Raw genomic sequence first — 5,528 nt, 5'->3', positions numbered from 1 at the left:
CGCAAGGCATTGAGGGCCCTGTGTCAAATTTATGAAGAAGAAGTGGCCGACACCCCGCTCAGATTCTTTCCGCCCTTTCAAAGAGACCGTCCAGTTTGGATGGCCAGGATGCGTGCATTGGAAGGTCAGTAGCTGCTTGAGGACGACCCCACAATCGTGTACCTCACTGCATACCTGCTCACCCTGGATGCACAGTATGATTTCTTGGCTCGGCACCACCGCCAGATGATTGCTCGAGCAGATGATGCAGAGAAGCTCAACCGTAAGCTCCATGTGGACCTCACCACAGCTCAAGCCCGTGTAGCTGCCTTGGAAAGTCGTGAAGTCATTGCTGTTGAAGCCCTGAAGCAAGCCAAGGATGAGCATGTCTAGAAGCTGATGGAGGCCTACTTGGTAACCCATAACCAACGTAGAGCCCTGCGGATCCAAGAGCCCGCTCCATCCAACCCAGTTCAACCAAGGAGAGCTGAAGACCCCCAAATTTTTTGAAGGTCACCCGGTCTCTATCAGAGGAGAGAAGAAGGCTTGGGAACTCCCGGAAGGAGCCATAATCTTGGAAGGAATTCTAGTCTTCCCTCAGGCTATGGATAAGCAAGAGCACCCCGAGTCCTCCCAAGATCCCCTGCCAGAGTTGTTTGAGCCACTCACTGTTGGAACTTGCTCTCAGTCGCAAGGAGGCCAACAAGGGTGAACAGTGGTGACAACAGGGTTACGTGCTAGGAGGCAATAGCTCTGTTAATCTGGCCTCCCACGGGCACTGTGCGGGGGTATTTATAGGTACCTGAGCGCCCAACGCCTTGTGCTAAGGACGCATGTGCCCTCAGCTACCTAGGTTATCCCCAGAATATTCCCATAAAGCGGGGTTACAGACTGTAATTACAGGGATGCCTTTACAAATTAGGCCCGTAACAGACGGCGGCCACGCAGGGCCCGTTACAATGGGCCGGATCGCACGCGGGCCTCTCAGCTGGACGAGGCCGCAGTGTGGGATGACTTCGTCGCCGGTCTTCGTCTGGTGCCGAAACAGCGAAGGGTGTCCCTGCCTGTTTTGTCTCTGTCAGACCGGCGGCTGCTGCGAAGGCTTCGAGCGAAGGGTGGCGACTTTGCCTTCGCCCCAACATTTGCCCTCCGAGGGACCAGTTCGACAAAGTCACCTGGTGCCGAAGACGTCGCTAGATGGCGGAGACGCTGCCCTCGCTCGAAGTGGTTCCGCGGGGGTTTTTGATGTGACCGTTGATTGACGGCGTACTGTTGGATTGCGGGTTTCCCGAAGCGCCGCGCCCTGTCGGATTGTGGGTTTCCCGAAGAGCCGCGCCCTGCCTATAAAAGGGGGCGGGGGTCGGCGCTTTTTGAACTTCACTTTCCGTGCTCCGTGAAAACCCTAGCCGTCGGTCGTCTTGCTGCTCGTCTGCCCGCCGTGCTCTTGTTCACCGGAGATCTGGCTCGAGTGAAGCAGACCGCCCGCCGCCGCCGACGGTACGTAGCGATGCCGTCCTCTTCTTCTTCCGCTGCCGCTACGCCGCCGGTCGCCGCCTCGTCTGAGGAGACGCTGAGTAGTTTGATGGCGGAGGAGTTGCGCGCCGGCGATTCTGTTAATTTTGGCGTGTCGCGGATGTCGTCGGCCCGCATGCAAGATATGCAGTGGTTGGGTTATTTCGGCGGCGGAGTTGCTCGTGCCCCGGGGACGGAGGAAGTCCCCGAGCCGGAGGGTGAGTTGGTTGTTTTCGAGGCGTTCTTCACCGCCGGTCTCCGCTTGCCTGCGCATCGGTTTGTTGGCGAAGTCCTGCGCAGGTTCAACGTTCAAATACATCAGCTGACACCGAATGCCATGGTGGCACTGTCGAAGTATGTCTGGGCGACGACTTCGTACGGTGGACAGCCATCAGTTGAAGTTTTTGCGAAGTATTATTGTTTGCACTGGCAGAAGAGGATGATTGGGGACGAAGTTGCTCAGTTTGGGTCCTGCACATTCACGCCGAAGACCGGCAAGACCACGATGCAAGTAGTCGAGTTGGTTCCTTGCGCCCGCAACAAGTGGGGCAACTGGAATGAATTTTGGTTTTATGTTGCTGAGGGTACCGTCGAAGGCCATGAGGGACTCCCCGTGTCCGAGATGTGTTCTCATTATTACTCAGCGTATCCGTCTTTTGAAGTGGCAGAGGAGGATGTGGACGAAAAGGCCCTTCGGTGCGCTGCCGGTCAGAGCAGTGGGCGCGATTTAGTTGAAGAGTTTGTGGCGTACGGGGTGTGGCCCTTGGCGCATGGCTGGGCGTTGGGCGAAGTGTGCCCTCGCCAGATGCCTTTTCACGGTGGAAGGGTGGTGCGAAGTCCTGCCTTCGCACTGAATCTGCGAAACCGCGACCCGGCCGCCTTTGTGCGTGATGCGGAGGAAGGGGCGGCGCGGCTCGTTGGACGCTACGTGCCGAGGACAGAGGGCCAGCGCAGCTTTGATATCCGCGGGTCGAATGACCGTTTGAACAGGGTTTTCGAATTAAATCAATTGTCGTATGACGGCTATCCTGGTCAAGACGACGCGGACCGCCGTGGGAAGAAGCCAGTGGTGGAGACTGGAGACGACCCTGCGCCGGCGGCCGCCCCATCCTCAAAAAAGAGAAAATTAGGTACTGCTATGGGAGGACTTGGGGTTTCTGATAGTTTTGCTAGAGAGTTGATGAGGACGTGCGCGGCCTCGGGGGGAAGGATGTCTTCGCCCGAGCTCCGGGAGTCTTCGGCTCGGATGCTGAGGGTTACCGGGGGTTGCTGGCCTAGGAATGTTCCTATCCCCGCGCGGCTGGCGAGGACTTTTTTACATCTCGCATGGTTCGCGAATGGAGAGTTTTTCCTTACGGGCGGAATATTGCTATTGTTGTGTCGGCAGTGATGGACAAGGACCTCCAGGGAGCAGCACAAAAGCGCCAGGCGGCTGTCCGGCTTCATGAAGCTAGGCCGAAGAGGCAGCGGGGGTCCTCGAAGGCTGCGGCCTCCGGCGGAGGCAAGCCGCCGCTGGCGGCGAAGTCGGGCGCCCCTGCATCTAGCAAGGCGTCGGAGGCGACGGCAGGTGCCGGAGGCTCCAAATCAACGAAGGTGGTGCCGCCGCCCAGCGGAGTGGCGGAGGTCGCGAAGGCGGCCCGAGCGCTGCCGTCGGCGGGCAAGCGTGTCACCGACTTCGCCACCGATATTAGTGTGGAGGACTATCTTGGTGGTGAGTTTTTTTATTATTGTTACTTATTCGTCGTTACGTCGCAGGGTCGGACGAAGGCCAACTTGCTATAGTTGCGCCTGCCGCGGTGACGACGACGGCTGCCATGCCGCCGAAGGCGAAGGGCGGGGCTCTTAGTGCCGGAGGCGAGGTGGCGGTCCTCGCGGCTGTGAGGGATGAGGCGGGCGCTGCGTCCCGCCGGCTGAAGGAGGTGGTGGAGTCGCTGAGTCAGGTCCGCTGAGCCAGACTTCGGTTTTTTTTCGCGGTCTTATGTGTGTTGTGCAGGTGGCTGACTTCGCCAACCGCACGGCGTCGGGGGCCCTCACGGCGGTTGTGTCTGCCAAAGTCGAGAGACTTCGGACACAACATGCTGACGCCGTCCGAGAGAAGTCGGCCGCCGACAGCAAGTGCCGCAAGCTGGCGGACAGGGTGGCCGCGCTGGAGGGAGAGAAGGCTGACCTCCGGCGCCAATTGGCGGGGGAGAGGAGGGAGACCAACGAGGCCCTCGTCCGGGCGCAGGCTGCGCAGGCGGAGGCCAAGCTGGCCCGGGCGGAGGGCAATCTTGCCAGGGAGCGCGCCGAGCAGCTGCAGGAGCGACTCATCGCCCTGGAGAGCCGCGTGGAGCGGGCCGAGGCCGCGATGCGCGCGGAGGCCGAACGGACGCGCACACAGCTTATGGATACATATCGTGAGCTGGGTGCGCGGACCGGTGACTTCGAAGTACCGGACCGAGAGCCCAGGCTTCGCTGTCTGGAATGGGTGTAGGAGGAGCTGCAGGAACTCCCCACTGTCGTGGGGGGGTTTATGTCGTACGCCTCCCTGGTCACCTGCGAGGGGGCGATGAACGCGCTCTCTCGCGAAGGGTGCTGGCACTTCAAGGTCTTCGACCAGGCTGATGAAGATTTTGATCGAGATATCTATAAGGTCGAAGACCCCGTAGTGAAGGAGTCTGCCGGGGCTATCTATGACCGGATGTGGGGTCCGCACGGTCGCGAGGTGGTCAGGGAGCGGGCCGAGACGGCGAGGGCTCAGGTAATGTCTTCGTTTGTTTGGCGTTTGTTGGATGTGGGCTGTGCGTGTGTTTGCTGAATTTTGTGTGTTTTATCTTAGGCGGCGCGTGGCGAGCGGGTGGACGACTTCGGGGCGTTGAACAGCGCGCTGCCTGACCCGGAGCCGACCCCGGCGGAGGCCGTGTCTGGGGTCGCCCCGGAGCCAACCCTGGAGACTGCGCCGGATGCTCCCACATCCGCCGCGGCCGGCGAAGACCTGCCCCCAAGGGTGGCCGAAGGCGCGCCTGATGCCCCCGCAGCTGCTGTGCCGAGTGCTGAAGATCCCGCGGCGGCGGCGGCGGAAGCAGCAGCGGAAGCGACGGCGGGGCCAACGGCGGAGGCTCCCGCAACGTCAGGGCCTTCGCAGGTGGCGTAGTGGGTGTATAGGGTTGGAGAATTTTGGATATGTTGCTGAATTTTGGTTGCTGCGCAGGTTCAAGATTTTGGGCCTGCGCACGCAACCGCTACTACTGAATTTTTGGCGGCTTCGACCGCGGAAGGTGGTAATGAATGTGGTGGGTCTGCATCTGAGTTTTTTGATTTTACTGACTCTGGGAGCTCGGTTGAGTGGACTGAGGAGTCGTCGGAGGAGGACTTGGATTATTTTGCGGCCTTGGATGTGGCTGCGGCGGAGGCCTCGCCACACGCCGCGGGCGCACAAGATGTGCCCGGTCCTAGCACCGGGCGCCGACGACGAAGGGCGGTTGCAAAGCGTAGGGTTAGTGGGGAGGAGGGGGCTCGGCTTCGTGTGAGTAGGGCTGGTCGGCAGGAGCTGTTGTCTTTGCCGGCCGCCGCGAGTACAGGGGAAGGGGAACTGCGAAGTCTTTTTGCGGGTGAGGAGCTTAGGATAATGTTATTTAATTATAGGGAGATGAGAATTATTCCTAAGGTTGAGCCGATGTAGAGTGTGGCGCCCTCGCTTGTATATGTGTAAAGGCTTGTATGATGAAGTTGTGTGCTGTCGCTTGTCTGTGCCTGCGAAGGCGTTGTGTACTTTGTTTGGTGTGTTTTGTTATGCTGTGCTGGTGTGATTATAGTTGGTCTTGGCGCGGGCGGTTTGATGTTGTTGTTTCTGCTTTTGTTGTGCTGGTCCGGCTGCGCCCTTAGGCGACTTCTGCGCGGATGGTCTTCGCGGTAGACTTTGGTTTTTTTCGCACTTGTTGTGCTAGTCCGACTGCACCCTTAGGCGACTTCTGCGCGGATAGTCTTCGCGGTAGACTTCGGTTTTTTCGCACTTGTTGTGCTAGTCCGGCTGCACCCTTAGGCGACTTCTGCGCGGA

This window comes from Zea mays, chromosome 2, assembly GCF_902167145.1.
Source record: "Zea mays cultivar B73 chromosome 2, Zm-B73-REFERENCE-NAM-5.0, whole genome shotgun sequence".
Lineage (NCBI taxonomy): Eukaryota > Viridiplantae > Streptophyta > Magnoliopsida > Poales > Poaceae > Zea > Zea mays.
This window is presented reverse-complemented; position numbering follows the sequence as displayed.